Source organism: Salmo trutta, chromosome 28 (assembly GCF_901001165.1).
Source record: "Salmo trutta chromosome 28, fSalTru1.1, whole genome shotgun sequence".
Lineage (NCBI taxonomy): Eukaryota > Metazoa > Chordata > Actinopteri > Salmoniformes > Salmonidae > Salmo > Salmo trutta.
In genome coordinates this window covers 11,066,152-11,085,398 of record NC_042984.1, presented here as the reverse complement: position 1 = coordinate 11,085,398, position 19,247 = coordinate 11,066,152, and the positions used below count along the sequence as shown (strand labels likewise).

The window sequence follows — 19,247 nt, the reverse complement described above, 5'->3', positions numbered from 1 at the left end:
ATGCGGAAGACACATTCCAGTTGAACAACTGACTAGGTCTCCCCTTTCCCTTCCCTAAAGTTATTATTTACCAACTCAGTGGCCTTGTGATTAGAGTGTCTGCCCTGAAAGGATGGGAGTTCACACCTCAACCGAGTCGTACCAAAAGAGTGTGTCTCTGCTTGGCACTTAGCATTAAGGAGAATGACTGGGGGTAAGGCCCTGTGAAAGACTAGCATCCTGTCCAGGAGGTGTCTAGAAGATAATTGTTTGATTTATTACCATTTCCTGGCATTGTTAGAGACAAAAAAGTGCTTCTTTATTTGATAGTACTGTATACTCAAATGAGATATGATGCAGGAGGGAGGAGAGAAAAAAGGTACAAATGTATGTGTAACAATTGATAATACCTGTACAGTATATTGACTATTCGGCTCGGAGTCAAGTACCATTATTGGTATGTGCGCATCAGGGATAGGGTCAATTCCACAAATTAAATTATAATTAAATTCTCTTCCCTTGTAAATTCCACTTATTCAATTCAAATTCCAAGTCAGTCTTTGAATTCAGAGTTAATTCAATTCCTCTGAATTCCAATGTAAGGTAAATTCCAAGAACTCAATATTATCCCCAACAATACCACAAATTCCAATTCAATTCCCTCAGGCTTCCAGGCTGATCATGTCACTGTTCAGAAAGCCTAGCTATACTGGAAATATAGGAATGCAGGTTGAAATGATTAAAAACAAATCCTGCAGTAAATGTGTGATACTATGTACATTCATTCCATTAACAGGGAAATGTACAAATATTGAATCCCAATTCAATTAAAATCCAAAAGATTAAATGTTTTTCCAATTCCAAAACTTTGTTTTTAATTCAAATATTATGAGTGAAGTAATGAATTTAATTGGAATTTCAAATTTCATTTGAATTGACCCAAACCCTGGTGCACATACTATAAATATAATAAAATAAAAACATTGAGAAAATAAAATTGGAGTCTGACGGTTTATAAAAATGTAACAAATTATTAGAATATTTTGAAAATAAACTACAATTTCAGTACATATCGCAATATAAATAAACAAAAACAGAAAGATTGACTACTTTAGTAAGGAACCCCCTGAAAATATGAAGTTTCATTCCAAATGTTTGAATAAATTATGAAAGAGGTTAGTGCATTTTTTCACTATCTAATTATGGAATGGGGTTGTTCAATGACAAACATGTATTTGTTTAAAATCTAATTTAAAATTTGGTTTCATTTCAGAGGGACAAATTATCATGTTTTTTTGCACTCAGAGAAATAAGTAGTACTGCTAGGTTTTATACAGTCAATATATTTTTTATAAAGAACTGTACAAATTATACATTTGTGAAATGAATATTTGAAAAATGTTTTTAATACAGTAATATGAGATCTGTATGTAAAACATTTATAGTTGACATTTTAGTAATTTAGCAGATGCTCTTATCCAGAGCAACATAAGTAAAGTGCATCTTAAGATAGCTAAGTGAGACAGCCACATATCACCGTCAAATAGACAGGAGACGGAGATTCCATTCCAGATAAACAATGGATATATCGAGGTTAGCAACAAACAAAAAAAACACTCAAATATCAAATCTATGAATGAAACATCTGAGAACAGTAATATTTTACACATGAAGACACTCCAAACGCAATCATTTCTGATGAAAAAACAGACATTTGAAAAATGTATGGATATAGCGTTTTGGAAATAAACTCTTCAATATAACATAACCAACAAACATAAACACTAAGGCAATACAGATAATAACACCTTGACCCTCTACACCAGAAGCCTTTTCTTTTAGCCCTTGTCTTCTCCTTCTCCTTACCTGAAAAATAAAGCAAGTATTATTAAAACACCACACTCAAATATAAAAGGAAAGACCCACATGAAATGATAAACTATCCAAGTCCTAATAACATTTTCAGTGCTGCCATTTATGCATACGCACACTGCATAAATAGAGCTTAACATAAGCGTATAAAAATCACAAAACTAGTTTTAAAAACATACCTATTTCAGTGTCTTTTTTAACTATTACATTGAGCAATGAGTAGTCTGATCGTTCTGCAAAACAATTTACGGATAAACCAGCTTGTAAAGGCCTTTATTTACTCAGCCTGTGAGGACTCTTGACTAGCCTGCAAGGAGCCTTTATTATAAACCAGTCTCCGAGGCCCCTATGTACACTGGTCTATAATAAAGGATTCTCCAGGGCTGGTCAGTCTCCGAGGCCCCTATGTACACTGACCAGCCCTGGAGGATCCTTCATTATAGACCAGTCTCCGAGGCCCCTATGTACACTGACCAGCCCTGGAGGATCCTTCAGTATAGACCAGTCTCCGAGGCCCCTATGTACACTGACCAGCCCTGGAGAATTCTTTATTATAGACCAGTCTCCGAGGCCCCTATGTACACTGACCAGCCCTGGAGAATCCTTTATTATAGACCAATCTCCGAGGCCCCTATGTACACTGACCAGCCCTGGAGGATCCTTCAATATAGACCAGTATCCGAGGCCCCTATTTACACTGACCAGCCCTGGAGGATCCTTCAATATAGACCAGTCTCTGAGGCCCCTATGTACACTGACCAGCCCTGGAGAATCCTTTATTATAGACCAGTCTCCGAGGCCCCTATTTACACTGACCAGCCCTGGAGGATCCTTCAATATAGACCAGTCTCCGAGGCCCCTATGTACACTGACCAGCCCTGGAGGATCCTTCATTATAGACCAGTCTCCGAGGCCCCTATTTACACTGACCAGCCCTGGAGGATCCTTCATTATAGACCAGTCTCCGAGGCCCCTATTTACACTGACCAGCCCTGGAGGAGCCTTTATTATAGACCAGTGTCCGAGGCCCCTATTTACACTGACCAGCCCTGGAGGATCCTTCATTATAGACCAGTCTCCGAGGCCCCTATTTACACTGACCAGCCCTGGAGGATCCTTCATTATAGACCAGTCTCCGAGGCCCCTATGTACACTGACCAGCCCTGGAGGAGCCTTCATTATAGACCAGTCTCCGAGGCCCCTATTTACACTGACCAGCCCTGGAGGATCCTTCAATATAGACCAGTCTCCGAGGCCCCTATGTACACTGACCAGCCCTGGAGGAGCCTTTATTATAGACCAGTCTCCGAGGCCCCTATTTACACTGACCAGCCCTGGAGGATCCTTCAATATAGACCAGTCTCCGAGGCCCCTATGTACACTGACCAGCCCTGGAGGAGCCTTTATTATAGACCAGTCTCCGAGGCCCCTATTTACACTGACCAGCCCTGGAGGATCCTTCAATATAGACCAGTCTCCGAGGCCCCTATGTACACTGACCAGCCCTGGAGGATCCTTCAATATAGACCAGTCTCCGAGGCCCCTATGTACACTGACCAGCCCTGGAGGAGCCTTTATTATAAACCAGTCTCCGAGGCCCCTATTTACACTGACCAGCCCTGGAGGATCCTTCAATATAGACCAGTCTCCGAGGCCCCTATTTACACTGACCAGCCCTGGAGGATCCTTCAATATGCCTATTTACTCTGATCAGCCTCTGAGAAGCCTTGCACATAGACCAGCCTCGGAGGCTGTGGGTGAAACTGCTGGCATTGAGACCCACCAGCCTTTAAGACCTCTAAGTAGACTGACAAGCCTGGGAGGAGACTGCATTGTGTTAATTAGATGCAAGCCAGCTAAATTACAGCTTGCGATTAGCTAATTGCTTCAGAGAAAATAGGTAGTTAAGCAGTTTGTAACAGCTGTAACTATACTTGCTGCATTATGTAGACCGGTTGATCTCCAAGGCATTCCTAGTCGATCGGCAAAATTGTAAAAACCAAACAATAAGCCTGGCGTTCCTATTTTATTTTTATTTCTTCCACAGGATAAGCGACGGGTTCCATTTTGTAAATTCAGACATATGAAATGCTTCAAACTATGCCTTCCCGGCGGGCCCGGGGGAGCAAATCAAGTGCACTATAGGCCTATCGGATGGCTCAGATTACCGTATCTGCAGTAAAGACGTACAAGAAAGCTACAACAAAGTTGATACTGTTTCTAAACTTTAAAACCAGACTAGAGAGAGACTGTCAACGAATACAGTAAAGAGCTGCTGTTTCTAAACGTTTAAAACCAGACTAGAGAGAGACTGTCAACGAATACAGTAAAGATCTACTGTTTCTAAACATTTAAAACCAGACTAGAGAGACTGTCAACGAACACAGTAAAGATCTACTGTTTCTAAACGTTTAAAACCAGACTAGAGAGACTGTCAACGAATACAGTAAAGAGCTGCTGTTTCTAAACGTTTAAAACCAGACTAGAGAGACTGTCAACGAATACAGTAAAGATCTACTGTTTCTAAATGTTTAAAAGCAGACTAGAGACTGTCAACGAATACAGTAAAGAGCTACTGTTTCTAAATGTTTAAAATCAGACTAGAGAGAGACTGTCAACGAATACAGTGAAGAGCTACTGTTTCTAAATGTTTAAAACCAGACTAGAGAGAGACTGTCAACGAATACAGTGAAGATCTACTGTTTCTAAATGTTTAAAAGCAGACTAGAGACTGTCAACGAATACAGTAAAGAGCTACTGTTTCTAAATGTTTAAAATCAGACTAGAGAGAGACTGTCAACTAATACAGTGAAGAGCTACTGTTTCTAAATGTTTAAAACCAGACTAGAGAGAGACTGCCAACGAACAGTAAACATCTACTGTTTCTAAATGTTTAAAACCAGACTAGAGAGACTGTCAACGAATACAGTAAAGATCTACTGTTTCTAAATCTTTAAAACCAGACTAGAGAGAGACTGTCAACGAATACAGTGAAGAGCTACTGTTTCTAAATGTTTAAAATCAGACTAGAGAGAGACTGTCAACGAATACAGTAAAGATCTACTGTTTCTAAATGTTTAAAATCAGACTAGAGACTGTCAACGAATACAGTAAAGAGCTACTGTTTCTAAATGTTTAAAACCAGACTAGAGAGAGACTGTCAACTAATACAGTGAAGAGCTACTGTTTCTAAATGTTTAAAATCAGACTAGAGAGAGACTGTCAACGAATACAGTAAAGATCTACTGTTTCTAAATGTTTAAAATCAGACTAGAGACTGTCAACGAATACAGTAAAGAGCTACTGTTTCTAAATGTTTAAAACCAGACTAGAGAGAGACTGTTAACTAATACAGTGAAGATCTACTGTTTCTAAATGTTTAAAATCAGACTAGAGAGACTGTCAACTAATACAGTAAAGATCTACTGTTTCTAAATGTTTAAAATCAGACTAGAGAGAGACTGTCAACGAATACAGTAAAGATCTACTGTTTCTAAATGTTTAAAATCAGACTAGAGAGACTGTCAACTAATACAGTAAAGATCTACTGTTTCTAAATGTTTAAAACCAGACTAGATAGACTGTCAACGAATACAGTAAAGATCTACTGTTTCTAAATGTTTAAAACCAGACTAGAGACTGTCAACGAATACAGTAAAGATCTACTGTTTCTAAATGTTTAAAACCAGACTAGAGAGACTGTCAACGAATACAGTAAAGATCTACTGTTTCTAAATGTTTAAAACCAGACTAGAGAGACTGTCAACGAATACAGTAAAGATCTACTGTTTCTAAATGTTTAAAACCAGACTAGAGAGAGACTGTCAACGAACAGTAAAGATCTACTGTTTCTAAATGTTTAAAACCAGACTAGAGACTGTCAACGAATACAGTAAAGATCTACTGTTTCTAAATGTTTAAAACCAGACTAGAGAGACTGTCAACGAATACAGTGAAGATCTACTGTTTCTAAATGTTTAAAACCAGACTAGAGAGACTGTCAACGAATACAGTAAAGAGCTGCTGTTTCTAAATGTTTAAAACCAGACTAGAGACTGTCAACGAATACAGTAAAGATCTACTGTTTCTAAATGTTTAAAACCAGACTAGAGAGACTGTCAATGAATACAGTAAAGATCTACTGTTTCTAAATGTTTAAAACCAGACTAGAGAGAGACTGTCAACGAATACAGTAAAGATCTACTGTTTCTAAATGTTTAAAACCAGACTAGAGAGAGACTGTCAACGAATACAGTAAAGAGCTGCTGTTTCTAAACATTTAAAACCATGACTAGAGAGACTGTCAACGAATACAGTAAAGATCTACTGTTTCTAAATGTTTAAAACCAGACTAGAGAGAGACTGTCAATGAATACAGTAAAGAGCTGCTGTTTCTAAATGTTTAAAACCAGACTAGAGAGAGACTGTCAACGAATACAGTAAAGAGCTGCTGTTTCTAAATGTTTAAAACCAGACTAGAGAGAGACTGTCAACGAACAGTAAAGATCTACTGTTTCTAAATGTTTAAAATCAGACTAGAGAGAGACTGTCAATGAATACAGTAAAGAGCTACTGTTTCTAAATGTTTAAAACCAGACTAGAGAGACTGTCAATGAATACAGTAAAGATCTACTGTTTCTAAATGTTTAAAACCAGACTAGAGAGACTGTCAACGAATACAGTAAAGAGCTACTGTTTCTAAATGTTTAAAACCAGACTAGAGAGACTGTCAATGAATACAGTAAAGATCTACTGTTTCTAAATGTTTAAAACCAGACTAGAGAGACTGTCAACGAATACAGTAAAGATCTACTGTTTCTAAATGTTTAAAACCAGACTAGAGAGACTGTCAACGAATACAGTAAAGATCTACTGTTTCTAAATGTTTAAAACCAGACTAGAGACTGTCAACGAATACAGTAAAGATCTACTGTTTCTAAATGTTTAAAATCAGACTAGAGAGAGACTGTCAACGAATACAGTAAAGATCTACTGTTTCTAAATGTTTAAAATCAGACTAGAGAGACTGTCAACGAATACAGTAAAGATCTACTGTTTCTAAATGTTTAAAACCAGACTAGAGAGACTGTCAACGAATACAGTAAAGATCTACTGTTTCTAAATGTTTAAAACCAGACTAGAGAGACTGTCAACGAATACAGTAAAGATCTACTGTTTCTAAATGTTTAAAATCAGACTAGAGAGACTGTCAACGAATACAGTAAAGATCTACTGTTTCTAAATGTTTAAAACCAGACTAGAGAGAGACTGTCAACGAATACAGTAAAGATCTACTGTTTCTAAATGTTTAAAACCAGACTAGAGAGACTGTCAACGAATACAGTAAAGATCTACTGTTTCTAAATGTTTAAAACCAGACTAGAGAGACTGTCAACGAATACAGTAAAGAGCTGCTGTTTTTATGACTGAATTCATGTTTAAGTTCTTACTCAGCACTGTCAACACTTTGTATTCAACACTTTGTATTCAACACTTTGTATTCAACACTTTGTATTCAACACTTTTATAAGACATAAAATGTGTGTTCTCCCTACTTCCACTCAGTGCTACAACAAGCACTGCAGCAGTAATGAATGAGTAGGAAAGTCTATCTATAGGCATTGTTGTTATTAAATGAATTTGTGAGTTTGGCCATCAGCTGGAAGACTGTGTTCCTTTTTGGTGAGTCAGCGGAGGACAGGGAGGGCGAAGGGGCGTTGAGAGTCGGACCCTCAGTCTGCTGCCCTTTCCCTCCGCTGAGACGGACCATCCGATGCAGGCTCCATCAGCCCAGTAAAATAAAAAGATCATTATAAAAATGTATGTTCACTCAGCTGTGCCTCGCAATACACTAAGTGGTCTGAGAAGAACAACAATGCATTGGGCAGGGCAATTCAAATAAAGCCAAAATGCGGTGATAATGTTTTGGGCCTATAGCCTACTGCACAAACCTCATTACTAAAGAACTGTTTCTAATAGGTTAATGTTGCAAAGCCTTGTGTTTTTTAAGTCATGTAAAAAATGTTTTATCTGAACGGTAGATCTCGGTTTTCATTTTGACTAAGAAAGTGATCGACGCAAAAAAACGTATTGACCACTGATGTAGACAACTAGCCAGCTAGCTAGTTGCATATGATTGGCTATTTTAGATAATTTGACAAAATAACTAACCACCAAAGCTGCTAGCTAATCTACATTGGAAAGAGTCTTTGCAAATAGTGTAGATATTTCAGTGTTTTTGGATGCAATGTGCTTACCTTTTTTCAGCTGCATCAGCCACCACTGCATGAAATATTTAAAAATGGTTCTTGCTGTCCCTCCGTCTGCAACTTGAATTTGATTGGCTAATGGGAAAGAAGTTGCATAAACATCAGCCTGTGAGGCAGCACAGCCACTACCCAAGGAACCTTTACCACTTGTGCACTCCCAGCAGCAAGTGTCCTCCACTAACCCCATACACTGCACTTCCTGCTCACTCCAACACACACACACACACACACACACACACACACACACACACACACACACACACACACACACACACACACACACACACACACACACACACACACACACACACACACACACACACACACACCTCAGGGTTCAGCTGCAATTACAGTACTGTACTGTCCTATATAGACGGCAGGAAACAAGATTTCAATAATTATCCTGACAAACCTGATTAGTGATTCGATTCTCGGTTCTCTTCACTGTCTGAGGTAGCCTATGCCTTCAACTTAACAATGTACCAGCCAGACCACAATGATATAAGGCACAAGTGCCAAACTCAGTCCACGGAGCGTTTCCGCTCCTCCCCTGTCCTTGATTGATGAATTAAGGTCACTAATTAGTAAGGAACTCCTCACACCTGGCTGTCTATGTATTAATTGAAAGGAGAAAACTAAAACCTGCAGACACTAGACCCTCCATGGAATGAGTTTGACACCCCTGCTTTGAGGAATTTACATTTTCAAAAGCAGTTGTATCCATTTCACAAACTATATAATATGAATACAAGGTCATGTATCTGTCATACCTCCAGGTAAAAAGTCAGTCAAGATGAAATCTAAATAAAAACACCAGCTATATGAATAGAACCACATTGATAAACTTGATGAATATAAATGATATGAATGGTAAAATCTGAAAAAAACTCAGGGCCGATTTCCCAGAAACGCATTAAACTCAGTCTTGGATTTAGAAGCACTTTCAATGGTGAATCTCCATTGAACATGATTAAACTGTGTCCAGGAAACCAGCCCTCAATCTCTTACTTAGATGCATAACCCTAACTTATTGCATGTGTTTGTTGTTACTACAGTCAGATAGTGGTACAGTGACTGTGTTTGACATACATTAGGAAAACAAACACTAAAGAGAAACAAAACTAAAGAGAGGCAAAACAGAGGAGAGACATAGGTAATAAGGAGAGGAGAGACAGAGGTAATAAGGAGAGGAGAGACAGGGGTAATAAGGAAAGGAGAGACAGGTAATAAGGAGAGGAGAGACAGGTAATAAGGAGAGGAGAGACAGGTAATAAGGAGAGGAGAGACAGGGGTAATAAGGAAAGGAGAGACAGGTAACAAGGAGAGGAGAGACAGGTAATAAGGAGAGGAGAGACAGGGGTAATAAGGAAAGGAGGGACAGGTAATAAGGAGAGGAGGGACAGGGGTAATAAGGAAAGGAGGGACAGGTAATAAGGAGAGGAGAGACAGGTAATAAGGAGAGGAGAGACAGGTAATAAGGAGAGGAGAGACAGGTAATAAGGAGAGGAGGGACAGAGGTAATAAGGAGAGGAGAGACAGAGGTAATAAGGAGAGGAGAGACAGAGGTAATAAGGAGAGGAGAGACAGGTAATAAGGAGAGGCGGGTCAGAGGTAATAAGGAGAGGAGAGACAGGTAATAAGGACAGGAGGGACAGAGGTAATAAGGAGAGGAGAGACAGGTAATAAGGAGAGGAGAGACAGGTAATAAGGAGAGAAGAGACAGGTAATAAGGAGAGGAGAGACAGGGGTAATAAGGAGAGGAGAGACAGGGGTAATAAGGAGAGGAGAGACAGGTAATAAGGAGAGGAGAGACAGGTAATAAGGAGAGGAGAGACAGGGGTAATAAGGAGAGGAGAGACAGGGGTAATAAGGAGAGGAGAGACAGGGGTAATAAGGAGAGGAGAGACAGGGGTAATAAGGAGAGGAGGGACAGGTAATAAGGAGAGGAGAGACAGAGGTAATAAGGAGAGGAGAGACAGAGGTAATAAGGAGAGGAGAGACAGGTAATAAGGAGAGGAGAGACAGGGGTAATAAGGAGAGGAGAGACAGGGGTAATAAGGAGAGGAGAGACAGGTAATAAGGAGAGGAAAAACAGGTAATAAGGAGAGGAGAGACAGGTAATAAATAGAGGAGAGACAGGTAATAAGGAGAGGAGAGACAGGTCATAAGGAGAGGAGAGACAGAGGTAATAAGGAGAGGAGAGACAGGTAATAAGGAGAGGAGGGACAGAGGTAATAAGGAGAGGAGGGACAGAGGTAATAAGGAGAGGAGGGACAGAGGTAATAAGGAGAGGAGGTACAGAGGTAATAAAGAGAGGAGAGAGAGGTAATAAGGAGAGGAGAAACAGGTAATAAGGAGAGGAGAGACAGGTAATAAGGAGAGGAGAGACAGAGGTAATAAGGAGAGGAGAGACAGGTAATAAGGAGAGGAGAGACAGTTAATAAGGAGAGGAGGGACAGAGGTAATAAGGAGAGGAGAGACAGAGGTAATAAGGAGAGGAGAGACAGGTAATAAGGAGAGGAGAGACAGGTAATAAGGAGAGGAGAGACAGGGGTAAATAGGAGAGGAGAGACAGAGGTAAATAGGAGAGGAGAGACAGGTAATAAGGAGAGGAGAAACAGGTAATAAGGAGAGGAGAGACAGGTAATAAGGAGAGGAGAGACAGGGGTAATAAGGAGAGGAGAGACAGGGGTATGAGGAGAGGAGAGACAGGGGTAATAAGGAGAGGAGAGACAGGGGTAATAAGGAGAGGAGAGACAGGTTTATAAGGAGAGGAGAGACAGGTTTATAAGGAGAGGAGAGACAGGGGTAATAAGGAGAGGAGAGACAGGGGTATGAGGAGAGGAGAGACAGGGGTAATAAGGAGAGGAGGGACAGGGGTAATAAGGAGAGGAGGGACAGGGGTAATAAGGAGAGGAGAGACAGGTAATAAGGAGAGGAGAGACAGGTAATAAGGAGAGGAGAGACAGAGGTAATAAGGAGAGGAGAGACAGGGGTAATAAGGAGAAGAGAGACAGGGGTAATAAGGAGAAGAGAGACAGGGGTAATAAGGAGAAGAGAGACAGGGGTATAAGGAGAGGAGAGACAGGGGTAATAAGGAGAGGAGGGACAGAGGTAAATAGGAGAGGAGAGACAGGTAATAAGGAGAGGAGAGACAGGTAATAAGGACAGGAGGGAGAGAGGTAAATAGGAGAGGAGGGACAGAGGTAATAGGAGAGGAGAGACAGGTAATAAGGAGAGGAGAGACAGGTAATAAGGAGAGGAGAGACAGGTAATAAGGAGAGGAGAGACAGGTAATAAGGAGAGGAGAGACAGGTAATAAGGAGAGGAGAGACAGAGGTAATAAGGAGAGGAGAGACAGGTAATAAGGAGAGGAGAGACAGGTAATAAGGAGAGGAGAGATAGGTAATAAGGAGAGGAGAGACAGGTAATAAGGAGAGGAGAGACAGGGGTAAATAGGAGAGGAGGGACAGAGGTAAATAGGAGAGGAGAGACAGTGGTAATAAGGAGAGGAGAGACAGGTAATAAGGAGAGGAGAGACAGGTAATAAGGAGAGGAGAGACAGGTAATAAGGAGAGGAGGGACAGGTAATAAGGAGAGGAGAGACAGTGGTAATAAGGAGAGGAGAGACAGAGGTAATAAGGAGAGGAGGGACAGGTAATAAGGAGAGGAGAGACAGGTAATAAGGAGAGGAGAGACAGGTAATAAGGAGAGGAGAGACAGAGGTAATAAGGAGAGGAGAGACAGAGGTAAATAGGAGAGGAGAGACAGAGGTAAATAGGAGAGGAGAGACAGAGGTAAATAGGAGAGGAGAGACAGGTAATAAGGAGAGGAGAGACAGGTAATAAGGAGAGGAGAGACAGGGGTAAATAGGAGAGGAGAGACAGAGGTAAATAGGAGAGGAGAGACAGAGGTAAATAGGAGAGGAGAGACATAAACCACATCAAAGGATACGTGGGCCAGAGGCTGAGTTACTGGGAACACATGGGTGAGTGAGTGAGTGAGTGAGTGAGTGAGAGAGTGAGTGAGAGAGTGAGTGAGTGAGAGAGTGAGTGAGTGAGTGAGTGAGTGAGTGAGAGAGTGAGTGAGAGAGAGAGAGAGAAGGAAGCAAAAAGAGGGAGACATAAGGAGAAAGGGAGCGGGAGAGGTAGAGAGAGTGAATTAAAGCGAGACAGAAGAAGAGATAAGAAAAGAGAGAAGGAGAGATCTGGTTTATCTAAGAACTTCCATAAGCATGAGAGCAGAGCACCGCCCTCCTCTCTCTCTCTTCCCTTCTCCAGACATACATCAGCTACAGTCCTCTCTCCACATATCTCCCAAATCAGGCACAATATTGACATAGTTTACAAGTCAATAGAGACCAGGCCAGTGAAACAGGTTATACAGTTGCGGTCAAATAAATTGGCAGCCTTGTAATAATGGAGTGCAATGACTGGAGCAGAATGTTCCATTTTGTCATTTCACAACTGGTTGAATGGCTAATTCTCCCCTCTAGGCGCCTGCAATTTACCACAGGTGACTTACACTACACAGTAAACGAGAATCACTTGCCTTTAAACTAAATATTTCAACATAGTCCTTTTTTGAAATATTTTTTTTTTTACTTTGAAGTGAAAAATCTAAATTTCTAATCAAATAGCCTAGCCGGCCAGCACACATGAGATTTGGTTCTGGGTTACGATATTATTCTGTGCATGACAAACTAGTAGCTACGAGACGGATCCTCCTCATCCCGACACTTCAGAGGTAACATTAGGTTACATCACTGCCACTGGCTGAGCAACATTTTGATAGATTTCAAGATAACATGAAAAACAACTTGTAAAGAAAGCAATGAACCAAGATGAAGAGTCAGCCCTGATCTTTATCTATCGAGGTACGGAATTGTTATTGCAACTTGTCACAGACACCTGCAAAACAATATTGGCATGTTACAAAAGCAATAGCATAATATTCTGCAGTGCATTGTGTTTAACTGCTAATTGTTGGTAATCTATTGATGATTAGTGTGGTTTTAAAATAAGCATAAGATGGGAAACTATTGGAAATGGATTCCAGAACCATCAAGTAATGAAAGCAGTTTTCAATAAACATGTAATATCCACAAGTGGCTGTCAAGATTTTATTTCTGTGGGATTTGACAATGTTTGAAGCCTGAAGAACATGTAGTGGCCAAAATCGTTCTGTAGGAACATCCAACCATTCTATTGGAACACCTAACCATTCTGTTGGAAAACAACCATTCTATTGGAACACCTAACCATTCTGTTGGAACACAACCATTCTATTGGAACACCTAACCATTCTGTTGGAAAACAACCATTCTATTGTAACACCTAACCATTCTGTTAGAACACAACCATTCTATTGTAACACCTAACCATTCTGTTAGAACACAACCATTCTATTGGAACACCTAACCATTCTGTTGGAAAACAACCATTCTATTGAAACACCTAACCATTCTATTGGAACACCTAACCATTCTGTTGGAAAACAACCATTCTATTGAAACACCTAACCATTCTGTTGGAACACCTAACCATTCTCTTGGAACACCTAACCATTCTGTTGGAACACCTAACCATTCTGTTGGAAAACAACCATTCTATTGGAACACCTAACCATTCTGTTAGAAAACAACCATTCTGTTGGAAAACAACCATTATATTGGAACACCTAACCATTCTGTTGGAACACAACCATTCTATTGGAACACCTAACCATTCTGTTGGATCACAACCATTCTATTGGAACACCTAACCATTCTGTTGGAAAACAATCATTCTATCGGAACACCTAAACATTCTGTTGGAACACCTAACCATTCTATTGGAACACCTAAGCATTTTGTTGGAAAACAACCATTCTATTGGAACACCTAAATATTCTGTTGGAACACAACCATTCTGTTGGAACACAACCATTCTATTGGAACACCTAACCATTCTGTTGGAACACCTAACCATTCTGTTGGAACACCTAACCATTCTGTTGAAACACCTAACCATTCTATTGGAACACCTAACCATTCTGTTGGAACACAACCATTCTGGTGGAACACCTAACCATTCTGTTGGAACACCTAACCATTCTATTGGAACACCTAACCATTCTGTTGGAAAACAGCCATTCTATTGGAACACCTAACCATTCTGTTGGAAAACAACCATTCTATTGGAACACCTAACCATTCTGTTGGAACATCTAACCATTCTGTTGGAAAACAACCATTCTGTTGGAACACCTAACCATTCTTTTGGAACACCTAACCATTCTGTTGGAAAACAAATATTCTATTGGAACATCAAAGATCCTCATGGCAAATCCCCGTGTCATCAAGCTGAGGGAAAACAGTCTACAAATCCCCATTACATTTAGCTGAGGGAAAACAGTCTACACGTCAAGTTCCAGCCTTCAACATTAAATAGTTGGTTAATCTGGATTAAACCAGAACGAGACCAATGAAATCATGAGACTTGTGTCATTAAAGGACCATTGACAAACAATGCCGACTGTCAACAAAGACCAAGAGACCAAGAGGACTCCTTTAGCACTGTGTTAAAGACATGCTCTGGTACTTTGGCGACTATTTTTTTTAAACCTCCCAATTTGGGCTGGATGTGTCAGTGTGTAGTTCATACAGTCTTCTACTGCCATTCACGTCTAAACCTCTCTATTTACTAGAGTACAGGGGCCAGGGGCCGTCAGGGGCGATCAGGGGCCAGGGGCCGTCAGGGGCAATCAGGGGCAGTCAGGGGCCAGGGGCGGTCAGGGGCCAGGGGCGGTCAGGGGCCAAGGGCGGTCAGGGGCGGTCAGGGGCCAAGGGCGGTCAGGGGCCAGGGGCGGTCAGGGGCCAGAGGCGGTCAGGGGCGGTCAGGGGCGGTCAGGGGCCAGGAGCGGTCAGGAGCGGTCAGGGGCCAGGAGTGGTCAGTTCAGCGTCTGTCAGACCTGGGTTCAAATACAATTCAAATACTTGGAGGGTTTGCACTTTGGGGAGTGCTCTATTGGTTACATTGCACCAGCCAAGTTGAATCAAGACTGTGTAAATTATTTGAAAGAAAACAAATACTACTTGAACCCAGGACTGGTGTCTGTCTGTTTTTTTAGAAGCCTCAGCGGTGTTAACCTTTCCTCACTCAAATTACTATTCTATTCTTAGCCCTGGCTATTATGAACTCTTATCACTGGTGTTATTTTAAGTGCAATTTTTCTATTATTGCTAATCCCGCTAATCCTCCCAAGTGACACGCTATTGGCTATATGTTGCACCACTTCAGACCAGCACCACATGGGCCATGGTCAAAACTAAATGTATTTGTCACATGCGCTGAATACAACAGGTGTAGATTTTAACGTGAAATGCTTACTTATTAAAAAGTAAGAACATTTGTAAAAAATAATAGAAAATAGTAACACAATAAATAACAATAAGAAGGCTATACACAAGGAGTACCGGTACCAAGTCAATGTGCAGGGGTACGAGGTAATATGTACATACATGTAGGTAGGGGTAAAAGTGACTAGGTAATCAGGATAGATAACAGAGTAGCAGCAGCGTATGTGGAGAGTGTGAGTGTGTGGCGCCAATATGCATGTTTGTGTGTGTGTGTGAGTGTATATGTTGGCATGCCAGTGTAAGTATGTGTGAGTGTGTGAATAGAGTCCAGTGAGTGTGCATAGAGACAGTGTAAGAGAGTCCGTGCAAAAAGGGTCATTGTTATAGTCTGGGTAGCCGTTTGATTAACTGTTCAGCAGCCTTCTGGTCAAATCAAAACAACAGGTGTAGACTTACAGTGAAATTCTTACTTACGGGCCCTTCTAAACAACGCAGAGAGAAAGAAAATAGAGAAATAATAGAGAAGTAATACAAGTATTAAAGATACAGTAAGGATAACTTGGCTATACATGGGGTGCCAGTACCGATTCCATGTTCAGGTGTACGAGATTAATCAAGGTAGATATGTAGCAGCAGCGTATGTGAAAAGTAAAAAAAGTGAAAGTCTTAATGCAGATAGTTAAATAGTTAACCAAATAGATACCCAGACTAACTATTTAGCAGTCCATGGCTTGGGGTTAGAAGATGTTCAGGGTCCTCTTGGTTCCAGACTTGGTGCATCGGTACCGTTTGCCATGCGGTAGCAGAGAGAACAGTCTGACTTTGGTGGCTGAAGACAATTTCTAGGGCCTTTCTCTGACACCGCCTGGTATAGAGGTCCTGGATGTCAGGGAGCTCGGCCCCAGTGATATATTGGGCCGTACGCACTACCCTCTGTAGCGCGTTGCGGTCGGATGCCAAGGAGTTGCTGTACCAAATGAGGATGCAGACAGTCAAGAGGCTCTCAATGGTGCAGCTGTAGAACCTTTTGAGGATCTGAGGGACCATGCCAAATCTTTTCAACCGCCAGAGGAGGAAGAAGCGCTGTCATGCCTTCTTCACGACTGTGCTGGTGTGGGAGGACCATGTTAAGTCCTTAGTGATGTGGACACCGAAGAACTTGAAGCTCTCGACCTGTTTCACTACAGCCCTGTCGATGTGGATGGGGGCGTCCTCGCCCCTCCATTTCCTGTAGTCCACGATCTGCTCCTTTGATTTTGCTAACGTTGAGGGAGAGGTTGTTATCCTGGCCCCACACTGCCAGGTCTCTGACCTCCTCCCTGTAAGCTGTCTCATCGCCATCGGTGATCAGGCCTACCACCATTCTGTAGTCAACAAATGTAATGATAGTGTTGGGAGTCGTGCGTGGCAACTCAGTCATGGGTGAAATGGAAGTACAGGAGGGAGCTGAAATGGCAGTACAGGAGGGAGCTGAAATGGCAGTACAGGAGGGAGTTGAAATGGCAGTACAGGAGGGAGCTGAAATGGCAGTACAGGAGGGAGCTGAAATGGCAGTACAGGAGGGAGCTAAAATGCTAAGCATGCACCCTTGAAGTGCCCCCATGTTGAGGGTCAGCATGGCAGATGTGTTGTTACCTCTCCGCACCCCCCGGTGGACGGCCCGTCAGAAAGTCCAGGAACAAGTTGCAGAGGTAGTTGTTCAGTTCCAGGGTCCCGAGCTTGGTGATGAGCATATAGGGGACTATGGTGTTGAACGCTGAGCTGTAGTCAATGAACAGCATTCTCACATAGGTATTCCTCTTGTCCAGATGGGAGTGAGCAGATTGGCAAAGGAGAGTGAGATCACACAGTCATCCGGGACAACTGGGGCTCTCATGCCTGGCCCTGTGTTGTCTCTCTCGAAGCGTGCATAGAAAGCATTCAGTTCGTCTGTGAGGTTTGCGTCACTGGGCAACTCACGGGTGGGTTTCCCTTTGTAATCCATAACAGTTTGCAAAGCCTGCCACATCCGACGAGCATCAGAGCCGGTGTAGTAGGATTTTATCTTAGTCCTATATTGACCTTTTCCATGTTTGATGGCTCATAGGAGGTTGTAGCGGGCTTTCTTGTAAGCATCCATGTCCATTTCCATGAAAGCGGTAGCTCTAGCCTTTAGCCCGGCGCTCATACTGCCTGTAATCCTTGGCTTTGGGTTAGGGTACGAATGGTCACTGTGGGGACGATGTTGATGCACTTATTGATGAAACCTGTGACTGGTGTGTTAAACTCCTCAATGTTATCGGATGAATCTCTGAACGTATTCCAGTCTTTGCTACCGAAGCAATCTTGAAGCTTAGCGTCCTCTTCATTGGACCACTTCCATACTGAGCGCATCACTGGTACTTCCTGTTTGAGTTTTTGCTTGTAAACAGGGAGCAGGAGGATGCAGTCCTGGTCTGACTTGCCGAAGAGAGGGCGAGGAAGGGCCTTGTATGCGATTCTGTGGGTAGAGTAAAAGTGGTCGAGAGTGTTAGCGCCTTGTGGCGTAGGAGACGTGTTGGTAAAAGTGGAGTAAAACGCATTTCAGTCTCCCTGCGTTAAAGTCTCTGCCCACTAGAAGCTCTGCCTCTGAGTGAGCATTTTCTTGTTTGTTTATGGCCCTCTACAGCTGTTTATGGCCCTCTACAGCTCGTTGAGTACTCAATTAGTGCCATTCTAGTTTTGTGGTGGGATAGAGACAGCAGTGATGATTACACATAAACTCTCTTGGTAGATTAAAAAGGTCTGCAATTTACCATGAGGTATTCCTTCACACTTGAAGCGGTGCACCAGTTGTTGTTTACAGAAGAGGCACACCCCACCCTCTTTGGTTTTGCCCGAGTCTGCTGTCCAGTCACGACGAAGTATGGAGATTTTGGTTGAATGCATTCAGTTGTGCAACTGACTAGATTTTCCCTTTCCCATTTGGGACTCATCCCATCCACTACTATGGTGTAGAGTTATTCAGGGTAGTATTACTATAGGATGACCCCTCCAGGCTAACACAATGACACACGTGTGTGTGTGTGTCTCTCTCTCAATATCTCTGTCTGTCTCACACTACCTCCCCCTATCTATCTCCCTCTCCACTGGGCTCCTGTGTTTCCATCATATGAGCCAGTGTGTTGTTTGGCCTCCAGGTTGAACACTGCCTTTCCCCATGGACATGTTTGGCGCCTGTGAAATATAATGAAGAATTCTCACCATCCACTATCAGCCAAGTGCGCTGTACTGCATGTAGACAGACAGTGATCCCCAAACTCCACTTTTCACTCTACTGAGCAGGACCAAGCTGTCCTACGCTGGCTTGGTTCTGATCACACAGCACACATGGCCCCAGTAGGACCCTGAAGAGCAGAGGAGTGAGCTAAACAACAATATTGACCTGCATCTAATGGCAATGAAGCTCTCCTGTGCTGTGCTGACTGCTAACTCTGTAAGGCTGCCCTCATTCCCTCTGACTGGAGTAAATGTCAGTGGGGCACGCGTCACAGACGGTCTACCTCATACAATTAGATCGAATAGAAGTGCCAGTCCACCCATTATGGCATCATTGATTTGAATGGGTCCCCGTTCAACTCATTCTAATTCATTGGCTCCCTAACACTATTACCTCAGAGTGTGAGCAATACACTCAGAAGTGACGTGCTATTTTCCAAGCAGAAAGTGTGGATAATCAGTCTAAGGTTAAGGTAGAGTGTGTGGTGATGGCTGGTGGTTGGTTGTCAAGCGGTTTCCTTACATAAGGAAAACGTTCTGCCCTAAATGCA

General features: G+C 42.1%; 1 protein-coding gene and 1 long non-coding RNA gene across 4 annotated transcripts in view; both read right to left on the bottom strand.

The window, feature by feature from the left end:
* Positions 1–19,247, bottom strand: part of LOC115165462 (adenylate cyclase type 6-like) — a 110,532-nt gene that overhangs the window by 50,974 nt on the left and 40,311 nt on the right. The gene's annotated exons all lie outside the window — the stretch shown is intronic.
* Positions 12,712–14,834, bottom strand: LOC115165463 (uncharacterized). The gene is made up of 2 exons (XR_003870174.1): positions 13,577–14,834; positions 12,712–13,336 (listed from the first exon to the last, which is right to left on the bottom strand). It is a non-coding gene; the product is annotated as an uncharacterized LOC115165463 (long non-coding RNA).